The sequence below is a fragment of the Gnatocerus cornutus genome, chromosome 1, assembly GCF_029298725.1.
Source record: "Gnatocerus cornutus isolate USDA-ARS CGAHR chromosome 1, icGnaCorn1.1, whole genome shotgun sequence".
Taxonomy (NCBI): Eukaryota; Metazoa; Arthropoda; class Insecta; order Coleoptera; family Tenebrionidae; genus Gnatocerus; species Gnatocerus cornutus.
Window position 1 is genome coordinate 7,323,853 of NC_142233.1, and position 12,460 is coordinate 7,336,312.

A 12,460-nucleotide genomic window follows, 5' to 3' on the forward strand; every position below is an offset into this window, starting at 1 on the left:
AATTTGATATTTGTCATTCTGACAGCAGATCACCGTGAGTCCAAACTAACCTCGCTTTTTAAAGATTTGGAGATTTCTTTTGGAGGACTAACAACGATGTCCAACGTTTCAAAACTCTGGTTCTAAGCCCAAATTGTTGGTTTCCGACATGGGTAACTTCAGTCTGTGCAAAAATGCGGTTAAAATTTAACAAAATGTTGCGAGAACTTTGAACCTTTGAACTCTTATTAAAAACAGAAACACCGATACTTGGCTGAGTTCTTCTGTTCGACAGTCCCTGCCATATATTTTTTGTCGTTTCAAAAATGCATGTGGACTCTTGGTGATGCAAATAATCCGTTAACAGAGCGTCTTTACAAATGAGATTTATTTCAGTTGTAGCATGAATTTTGTAAGACTGACCAGCTGGGTAAAAATATTTATTACGGTTCATCTCAAGGCAGATAAGACCCAATCACTTGACGGTTATTATGTTTATGGGAGTTTGTGGTAAGGTGGCTGTAAACGATTTAAAAAGTCAAAGCCATAACCGCACTAGAGCGTTTGGTAAACTGTATTTGCTTGTGTACTCGATTGTCCTAAAGCGTCGCTGAATTCCATCGATTCGAGCGCCTGGCACCGATTGGCCATGAAATTTTGCAATTCGCCCAATTTTGGCAATTCATCGTTTTTTAATTTTGCCTCCCATTCACGTTTGGTGGCGGCATCAAATTTTGTGGAAATGAGGTAGATGATCATACAATCCCAGTGGTCAATGTTGACACCTTGGCTTTTTAATGCCTCCAAATTTACCTTCGTCTGATCCAGAAGGGATCTTAATGTTTTTGAACTTTTGTCTGCTTGCGCTAAACTGAATAATGCATGAATATGATTATGGACGATGAGTCGTTTATTGTGGTACCTCTCCTTTAACAGTTTAAAAGCGGTTTGGTAACTCTCCGCGAAAATGGGCAAATTTTCTATTACGCGTTTCGGTCCATTTTGTAGCGCGGCACGTAAATCGTGCAATTTTTGAATGGATTCTAATTTGGAATTATCGCGATTCAGTGTTTTAAAACTTTCGTAAAAAGGGGTCCAATTAGTGTAGAGTCCACAATTCGATGGTCGGTAACTTGATATCTACAGCCTTATTGGACGCAACGATCGTGTCTTTTTCTAATAATTGTTCCGTCTTTGCAGAAATGCTAAAATAGCGAGTTTCAAAATCCTCTATTTCTTCTGTGCTGTTTTCCTTTCATGCCTTAACCACAACTGTCTGCGCATCTGCAAAGGTACATCTTGAAGGAGTACCGGCAAGTCATTTTCTAAAAACTGTATGTTACTCCATTTAATGTTGCGACAGAAAAAATGGTCCAATTCAAAAATCTCCAACAATACCTCCTCACACGTTGCACGAAAATTGTTGCTGATGTCGAGATTCAATAATAAAGTGAGGGTTTTCATCTGCCCAACGATGATTGTTGTGAAAATTAACTATGCGGTGTCTTGTAAAGGTTGCTTCATCCGTAAAAAGTACAGTGCTATGAAAATTGGGACACAGACACTGACGTATAAACCATTGACAAATCAACATTTGTAGCTGAAAGTCTGCTTCTAAGAGGGCCTGCACTCGTTGTATGTGGTATGGATACAAAGCCTGCTCTTTAAGTATTCTCCATACTGTTGCATTAGAAATCTGAAATTCCGCCATTTCCCTTGTACTCGCTTCAGGACGTTCTTCGATTGCTTCCAGAACTTCGACTTCCAAAGCAGGTGTTCGAACAGTTTTGTGTACACCTCTATCAGCAGCAGCATGAACAAAAGATCCTGTTTCTTGAATTCTGTGGTGAATCGCAGAAAAAGTACCTTTGGCGGGTACAATCTTGTGGGAAACATCTCTGTAAGCGTTGAGCTTCACGAGTGTTCCCATCAGCTTTTCCGTAAACATAGTGAATATCAGCCATTTCGTGATTTGTGTATTAATTCATTTTGTAATTCTTTTGCATACAGTTACAAAATAATGATCCGTCAAAAAAATTAAATTTTTTACTAGAGATGTTGATAATTTTTATAACTAAAATCGCTCCTAGGTAACAAACTGAATCTACTATTGAAGTCATTGTTAAAAAGTACACTCCGCGTATAAACTGCTACTACTTTTAAATGTCAATAACTCAAGAACGAGACCTTTTTGAACTTTACATTATAGATTTAATTTACTCTGTATGACTTGTAATAGATGCTGTTAAAATTTGGCCATGCATTTCAGAAACACCCTGTATATAGGACACTGGGGAGAAACATTCATTAAATAAATAGAGGTAATATACAGGTGTCCCAGTACTCGTGACCCAGAGAAAAAAAGCTTTTTATCAAGATTCAACGGCTTTTTCCAAGAAAACTGCAGAAATCTGCACGAAATCGTCAAAATTCTTAGAGAAATTCGCTTACTTTGATGCTAAACGACGATTTCTCGCTGATTCTCGCTGTTTTCTGGCTTGGATTTGCAAAGAAGGGCTCGAAATCTACAAAACCACCAATTTTTATTAAGATTCAATGGCTGAATTGCAAGAAAACAGCAGAAATCTGCTTTTTTTTTGTTTTCGTGGTAAAGTAACCCAAAAGGTATGAGGCTATATTGCACTAATAAAAATTTTGACCGTCAATTATCATCTCTTTTGTACCCTTATCGGCAAGCGCGTGTCCCAACAATAAATCATGGTTTGCCTGAACTTACCAGAACCGGCTTAAAATATTTTAGTAATCATAAAATTAGGATTTATCTGCGATGCTAAATTTACCATTTATTAACATTCTTTAAGAAAAACAATGGAAATGTGGGTAATCTGCAATTAATAATAATCTCTTTGTCCAAGTTTAATGTAAATTCATGCACATGTTTTTATAATTTTTAAATATTATTAAGCCGGGACTGGTCGAAGTGACCAAAGTAAGCGCTGCGGTACAACCAGATGATTTACAACTCTGGGATGTCTTCTATTGTAGGCAAGTTAACTTTTACACAATGAGATAATTTTACTGCTGCTATATAGCCTTATACCTTTTGGGTTACTTTAAAATGATACAAGGTGTTTATAAATGTTTCTGGCATCAAGGGGGGCTATGAAATGTCAAAAAAATTTGCCGTTTATTACAAATCTGGGTTTAGATTTTTTCAACTGACATTATACTTAACCTCAATCATAAACGTGTACAATCCTCAATCGCTTTGGTATGTTTTGGTGCAATTGATCAAAAATCCACGTTACATCTTAGACGTGGGATGATGTGATGCAACAATGTAAAGTGATAAGTCGGTATTGCACTAAATGGTACTGATGAGGAAATTGGGAAAAGTGTGGTGCTAATCGAGGATTCCGCAATAGTTGAAAAATGGTGAGATGTTCAATCAACAACCCCCTTGAGCAAAAATGGACGAGATGGAAAGTGGAGAACGCCAATTGTTCTTGCTGAACCTCGCCCGACTAAGACGTCAAGGTCAAGTGGAGGCTTCAGTGCGGGAAGCCCCAGGACAGGGTGAAGTCCACCCGGTGTGGTGAACAGTGAGATTTTATCGGTATACGGCGATGAAATTTGGTTGAATGAGGCCCGACGATTGAATTTACCTTAATTCACCGGCGTTTCGACAACGTTTTTAAGAAAATAGTGTGACGATGGTGTCGAGTGGTTCGGGCCAGTTTTGGTAGAAAACGACTATCGCGATCAGCGACCCCTTGAAACAACTGAGCACCGGTCCTTTGGAACAACTGGGCTCCGGCCTTATGAAACAACCGAGTACTGGCTCCTTGGAACAACTGAAGACAAACATGTTTCATGCACACCATGCCCGCATCCGCGCTACGATTCTGATGAAGGCTTTCTACGGTCTTCCTTGATTGTAACGCAAATGGGAGAAGCACATCATGAGTCGGGCTTGACCGCTATTTAAATTCAACTTCTTCTGCTCTTTCACTTAGAACTAAAGAAAAACAAACCACCATCACATTCGCGCTAAAGAGACATTGAGTCTAAAGCGGCGTTTTAAAAATGGCCTTGTAACATCAAGACTGGAATGTTTTAACATCACATATTCCATACACTATTGAATAAATTACACTAAACCTAAAACCTGTAGACGCTACACTTCTTTAACAATTCTGAACCCGCTGAGTTGCAAAAAATGAAAATGTCGCACAATTATTTTGTTTAACACAATTAAACAATAAGTCCTTAAAGCAGACAATATCAATCTCCTTTTTGTTCTAATCTTGTAAATATGCTGTTTACAAGAGATGTTGAAAATGTTCACCATTTTCTTGTAAACACAATCGTATTCGTCTTCGCTTATTTTCGAAAATATTCTGTAGCATTCCTTCATTAATAGTCCCACAAACACGAAAAATTTCTTGTTCAAGATCTTCCAAATTATTAAATTGCTGTCGGAACACTTTGTCTTTTAAATACCCAAATACTGAAAAATCTAATGGTGTCAAGTCCGGAGAGTGTGGTGGAAATTCGGCATACCGTCTTTTCGATATTATGCGATTAGGGTAAAATTCATCCAGCCAATTCAAAGTAGCACCTGCAGTATGGCTGTAGCACCATCTTGCTGAAAATAACCATGCTGGAGTTCTTCATCTTCCAATTGATTGATAAAGATTTCCAAAATTTCTTCTCTATACCTTGCCGCAGTAAGAGTACCATTAAAAAAAATTGGGCCAACCACACGCCTTCGTGATACCGCTAACCAAACTTCAATTTTTTGAGGGTGTAACGGTGTTTCAACTAATTCATGTGGATTTTCAGAGGACCAAATTCTGAAATTTTGGGAATTAACGTAACCGGACAAATGAAACCACGCTTCGTCCGTGAAAAATGTTAAATTTAACAATTCATCATCTTGCAGATTATTTTGGAACCAGTTGCAGTGTTCTACTCGAGCAGGGGGTCAATAGGTAACAACTCATGCATAATGCTAATCTTGTAGGTATGTAAGTGCAAGTTCTTTTTAAGAATCTTTTGACATGTGCTAAGTGGTACATCTGACTGCCGAGATAAATTTCTTAAGGAAATTCGTGGATTTTCTTTAACGCGTTGACGCAAATCCTCAACTACTTCATCCGCCACTGGAGGTCTACCAGTTGCCTTTCCTTTGTTTACATTGCCAGTTAGATTAAACCGGTGAACCACATCCCGAATATGAGCTATCAGACATCTTTCCTGAACTTGAATGTCAGGGAATTTAGCCAAAAACTGATCTTTGCATGCCACAACCGAGTATTGCCATTCGCCATTTACCAAAATGCCAGATCGATAGTAGGACATTATGATGAAAGTGTTCTGCTCCAAAGAGTAGACCATCTTATCCAATTATTTCACAATTAATACTGAAAAAATTACGAATAGTGTTGTGATACCCATAATAGTTCAATAATTTACTTTCAAAGATGAAATTAGAGCAAAGTGAGTTTTGAAAAAAACTATTTTAGTTAAGGTTTAGAGCCTAAAAACTTGGACAAAAAGCCGATACTGAAACGACGTTGACATAAGTGACGTTTTCAATAATATAGTTATATTCACTATAAGAATGAAACGGCAAAATAGTGAATGGCAGGAATTCCAGAGCCACCCTTGATGCCAGAAACATTTGTAAACATCTTATTTTACTACCTTCAGACATGGTGGTCTCCAGTGTTTCCCAAAGACTGCAAAAATTGTTCGAACAAAAAACGTATACGCTCGCGCTCTTAACGAATGTGTTTAACTTTCACTTAATTACAGACTTTATAGGCAAGACACATGTAAAAAAATTGTAAGATAGACCAAGCTCAAATTTTAATTAGAAACGAAGTAATGAAAAAGTTACCTAAAATTATAGCAGCCGTCAAGATAATGTAGCGCTGACCCGCTGAGATGACTTGACTTTTAAGTGTTTTTACGACGGTACGGTTGGAGGCCCATAAATTTAGGTATTTATTTCTACTGGTTTAAGCTGTCAAACGTACATTAAATTGTTAGGATCGCATTTGCTAAATTCAAAATTAAGAGGATTCATATCAAATTAATTTTATTTTTTGTATCAATAAAAAAATATGTAAAAATCAACATCAAATTACGAGATAATTTATTAACTAATTAAATATATACAATTTATTAACTAACAAATAAACAAATTAATCAAATTCCATTTCACTGGAATCGAGGTCGTGTTGAACCGACAGTTTTACCCACAGACCTCGGTTTTTCCGACCGTTTCGTTCCAACCGTCGAAACCGTCGTTCAAAACCGTCGTGCCAGAACGAGGTTTGTGGGGCCCTTAATAAAGCCTCATTTCCACGGTCCGTTCTAGAGAGAACAGAATTTGATTTACGATGGAATTTGAGTTATTGCACCATATTTTGCGGTCAGAAAATTTGCAAATCCTATTGCACCCTTGGTTTACAATCCTCTGTTCCGATTCGGGCGGACAAGCTGGTTGAAACGCCGACCCAACACACGGACTAAACAGTTTTAATTACTCCAATTCTTTTAATTTGAACACTAATTTTTTATCATATGTTAATATAAGGTAAATAACACATATAAATGTGGATTAATTGTAATAAAGATGGCGATAAATGCAGATATTTATTTCCTGCATTGTAATTTACAGAATCATTGCATGAAAAAAGGTGGATAAATACAGGTAGGTTTCTTATCTATGTAAGTAGATTAACCCTTTTGAAATAATTGACAGGCCTCTGTATTCTTATGGATTTAGTTAGGTTTATTACCTGGAGAGTTAAATTTTTTATATGATCCTGTAAATTAAATCTGCTAAATAGATTTTAGGAGAATTTACTTACACAACGTATCTGCGAAATAAGAAACTTGAAGGATCAATGAAGTTAAATAAATTCTGAACTGGTTCAACTCAACGAATCATCTTGTCTGTTCGACATCGGTTCGACGGACATTTCAACACAAAACCAAGACAGAACGGACAGAACCAACTTGTTCGTCCGACGTGTTATAATTTTTTAGGAGAAATAAATAGCTACTTATCAAATAAGCTTCGTTCGATATTTGAGAATGACCTTAAATCTTATGATTTGAACTTTTTTTTGGCCATTTCATAAGTAATAATCTGAAAACTGCAGCTACTATTTGATGTTAAATAACTTTCTTTTTTACCAATCAATTGTCAGCAATCATGAAGTGCAATTAAAAAAAATTAATTAGGTTCTCTGCGTTTTGTCTCGGTTCTCTGTCGAACTGTCCGGTGCGTTCTGTCGTGGTTCTGTGTTGAAATGTCCGCCGAACCGATGTCGAACAGACAAGATGGTTCGTTCGTTCAGTTGAACTAGTACAGAATGTTCTTAAATTTGTTTCATTTTATTTATACTTCAAGTTACTTATTACGTGGATACGTCAGCTATGGTAATTTTGACTAATATTCAGAAAATTTAGTTCATAGAACAAAATTAAAAATTTAAATCTTCAGGTAATATCTCTGACCAAAATCCAAAAAATCCCTGTTTTTCGAACGTACAAAATAATTTCATAAGTTAGGTTCATTCTATGCGACCAATTTAATTACTGTGCGTTCTGTGTTTAGTTCTGTGTTGAAATGTCCGCCGAACCGATGTCGAACAGACAAGATAGTTCGTTCAATTAAAGCAGTAAAATTTGTATTGTAGGTAAATTCTCATATAAACCGTCGTAAGTCAGAAAAATTCAATTTATAGAACGAAATTAAAAATTCAAATCTTCAGGTAATAAGTCGGACCAAATCCACAAAAATACTACCTGTCGGTTTCTTCAAAAGGATAAATCCACTTACAGAGATAAGAAACCTACATACCTGTATCCATTCCCGCCTGTTTTCATAGAATAATTTTGTATATTTCATTGCTAACTTCTCCACCAGTAAAATAATGTCAGGAATAATTAATTGAAATACAGTAACATTTTTTTATTCCTATTTAACGAGATTAATTATACAAAAATTCTGAAATGCATTGTTTATTGAAAGTTTTCTCCAAAGGAGCGGCTAATTTCAATTATTCTGTGCGTTCTGAACTGTCCGGTGCGTTCTGTCTTGGTTCTGCGTTAAAATGTCCGTCGAACAGACAAGATGGTTCGTGCTTTTGAACCAGTACAGAATGTTTATAAATTTATTTTATTTTATTTATTTTTCAAGTTACTTAGTTCGTGGATATGTCTGGTATGTTAACTTTCACTAATATTCAGAAAATTTAATTCATAGAACAAAATTAAAAATTCAAATCCTCAGGTAATAACTGAGCAAATCCACAAAAATACAGACCTGTCGGTTATTTCAAAAGGGTAAATCCACTCACAAAGATAAGAAACGTACCTACCTGCATTCATTCGCGCCTGTTTTCATACAATGATTCTGTACATTTCAATGCAGGAAATAAGTATGTTCATCTACATTTATCAGCATATTTATTAAAATTAATCCACATTTATATGTGTTATTTACCTTATTAACATTATGATAAAAAATTAGTGTTCAAATTAAAAGAATTGGAGTAATTAAAACTGTTTGGTTACGATCAAATGTAGCAAGTCCGTGTGGTGGTTCGGCGTTTCAACCAGCTTGTCCGCCCGAATCGGAACAGAGGATTGTAAACCAAGGGTGCAATAGGATTTGCAAATTTTCTGACCGCAAAATATGGTGCAATAACTCAAATTCCATCGTAAATCAAATTCTGTTCTCTCTAGAACGGACCGTGGAAATGAGGCTTTACAAGCGTCCCCATCATTCTAACAATGGTACAAATTATGGTGGGTGGAGCAGTTGAGTAAAAAAAAACTCCAAAGAGTTGGCTTTAAGCTTCTAACGTGATGCGATAGCTTAGTTCCTTTATTATAGAAACCTAAAATCGTTTGTTTTTTATCTAATGGGGATTATTTTTCTCTGTCTTAAGGGGATATCGAACAAATTTCAGTATAGGGCAAATTCAATGTATTTTTCCAAACACGATTACTCGAAAACTATTTGAGTAAATTGCTTTCTGTTTTTTGCATATGAATCTGTTCAACGTGCACTATGTTGAGTGCTATATACAATTTTTGTAAAGTGAATATTTAATGACTTTTTGATTAATTAAATACAAAAACTTGGCTGAAAGCAAATTAATTTTTAGCATTCCACATGCGTAGACTAATTTTACATAAAGTCGACCAAACCGACTTTTTTAAAGTTAATAGTTTTTGAGAAATCGTGTTTGGAAAATTTCATATTCGAAGCATGCTATCCTTGTCTAGCAGTGACATCTCTTTTCTCTGTACCAGAGAGGTCTGTCTGGTAGGTAGAAATGCGGGTACCATAAATCAATTTTGTAGCCGAAGGGATAGTTTACAACTGAAGCTTTTCCATAAACACACAAAATCCTAAATTTGCCTGAAACAAGATTTTTCTCTTTCATTCAAACTGAACGTAGCTTTGAGGATAATCATTTCAAAATTTGAACTTTATATCTGACGAATTAGGATTTTAAATTGTTTTAGAATAGTTTAGGTGATAAATATTTGCCTTTATCTTTATTTTTTAAAGAGATCTCGAACAAATTTCAATATAAGGCAAATTCAATGTATTTTTCCAAACACGATTACTCGAAAACTACTTGAGGAAATTGGTTTCTGTTTTTTTCATATGAATCTGTTCAACGTGCACTATGTTAAATGCTGTATACAATTTTTGTATAGTGAATATTTAATGACTTTTTCATTAATTAAATACGAAAACTTGGCTGAAAGCGAAATAATTTTTAGCATTTCACATGCGTAGACTTTTCAAAATTCACACATACGTATTTTGAGAACAACTAGACAGTAGTATATCGTCTTGTTGTCAAAATTATGACTTTGGGGTGGTAAAAAAACTGAAAAATTTCTCGTAATTTAAAGGTTTTAAAAAATAGATCAATCACTAAAACAGAATATAATTATTATTTATAATTATGTTCACCATTTTTTGTTACATTTACAAAAATCTTGAACAAAATTCGAAGATCTCAGTGCATCTATTAATTCTTCAATTTTTGCAATTGTACAAATCCCACCTTTTCAGGAAAAATTTAATTTGTTTATGAAGATAAACTTTAAATAATAATAATGAGATATTGTAAATATTAAGTTTCATGGGTGAAATTTGTAAAGTATCGGACTCTACTATCAAAGTATTTAAAATTTACTGACCATGGGCAATAATAATCTGGCCATCAGTGCAGTCAAAACTATTAGCTATTGTCCTGACCACAAGATGATGGTAATACTAATCTAAACTACTCGGGCTGAGGTTTTAAGAAGTAGTTTTTATTTATGGTTTTATTACCGTAGTAAGCAGACTGACCATGGGTAACTCACTAAAAGAGTGCCGTCTACAAATAATAAGGGTTGAAGGGAGATGCTACATTTGACGTTTGGATGTTTAAAATGTTTCATATAATTTTTCCTTTACGCAGAATTTTGAAGCAGAATTTACCGTTACAGTTTGTTAGATATCCCCTTAAAGAAAAAGTAAAGAGTAATAAATAACGTTATTTAATTCCCTTTGACAAAATTTTGAGATTGACTCTTATGCTTCTAAGGTACCGAGATGTTCAGGTACATACATAAACCCAAAGTAGATAATTAGGGATCGTTAAATGTCATTTAAAAAAATATTAGGGAGTGAAAGTTAAATCAGTGGTGGAAATGCTTGTTACATTCAAATGACTTCGGGGTGCTACAGTATAATGTAGATCTTATTGCCAAGGATCGTGGTCATGACGTTTTGCGATTACCGCCTTATTATTGCGTTCTAAATCCCATAGAACTAATATGGAGTCAGCTTAAACATGGTGTACGTAAAGGGAATGCAACACCCAGTTTAGGTGCAAGTGTTGTGGACCTCATTAGGGCCAAATGTAAAAAAATAGATAGTTTACTTTGGAAAAGTTGCGTCAACCATGTTGTTAATATAGAAAATAGTTATCTGTCAGAAGCACAATTTCCTGAAATTATTGTACATGTAAACGATGAAAGTGACGATAGCGACAGCGGGGTGGAGGATTAAATTTTCATTTGTATAATACAGAATTTTTATTACAACCCAATCTGCAAATATTTAAAACATCTATAGTTTAGGGACTGAAATACCGTGTTTATGACTTAACTGGGGTACTCACTGCACAAAAAGGCGAAACCACAAGATAAAGAAATCAACAACGGTGGTGGTTTCGTCTCTTTGTACAGTGAGTACCCCAATTAAGTCATAAACACGGTATTTCAGTCCCCGAACTATACCTGATCTTTATTTACCAAAGCACCCTGCAATATAAGAATCATCCCCCAAACAGGCCAGCTGTCTGGTCGTCATCGTAAATCTGAAAATACCACGAGCTGTCCCGTTGCGGTCGCCCGCAAATGTTTATGATTTTATGGTGGCTCAGACGAACGTGGTGGAAGTATAACACTACTCCTAAATGCGAACCACTAAGCTGTGTTTGAATAACAAACCAGGCCTCAGAGCCAAAATTTATGCCCCCCCAACCGCACCGTTGTAAAAACCCTTAAAAGTCAAGTCATCTGAGCAGGTCAGCGCTACATTATCTTGACGGCTGCTATAACTTTGATTGGGGGGTCTGGACCAGTAGAGCACCCAGGTGTTGGGGCACTAAGCAATCTCAGTTTTATTTTTCAGAGACGTATTCACATAACTTTCAGCAAATGTGCTTGAGTTCCAGCCTCAATGGCGTTTAATTGTTAACAAACTCCCCTAATGTTTTGCAAGATGTATTGCACTCGAACTGCGAAAACAGTGGCCGGTGTAGAGCTCAGGGTTTGGAAGCCGCAGAAAGATAGCAATATTTTCCCTATTGTGTTAATTTCAATAGGGCTATTTATGCATATCCCACGTCGATAGGTCAAAAAGAAACGTCTGTGAGTGACTTTCTGTGGCCTTAGTTAAAAAAAAAATGACAATAAAGTCCAGCCTTCATCTGTCATTGCGAGGAGTCAGGGTAAATTGTTCTTGGTTCTGGGTATGGAGACAGTTATCAATCAAATCGTCTTTGAACTGGATGTCTATCGTGATGTTTGCAAACTCCTCGCTTCGACTAGCTCTATTGTAACCCATAATTGAGCGCAGTTATGCAGATAACATCCAACCCACGTTGATATAGTTTTGAGATAATCGACCCTAAAGATTTGACAATATTTTTTAAGTATAAAAGCGTAATGAACAAGGGGAGTTTACTGTAATGTTATCTTTGCCTTTGACATACTTTTCTAAACAAATCTTTATCTTATGTTCGAGGATATTTTCAACACTTTACATGAATTTCTTGACATTTTGGGGGTTAGATTTTTTTGCAAAATAAATAAAAACTTTTTTAACGCGTTTGCAATTTATTAATTGTTATAATAATTAACAATAATATCCACAACAGAAAAATCATATTACCCCAATTTCAAAATCTGAAGTTTG

The 12,460-nt window shown here is 35.6% G+C and overlaps 1 pseudogene; it reads right to left on the minus strand.

The window, feature by feature from the left end:
- Positions 1–4,262: 4,262 nt before the first annotated feature.
- Positions 4,263–5,340, minus strand: LOC148180149 (histone-lysine N-methyltransferase SETMAR-like; annotated as a pseudogene).
- Between the last annotated feature and the right edge of the window lie 7,120 nt (positions 5,341–12,460).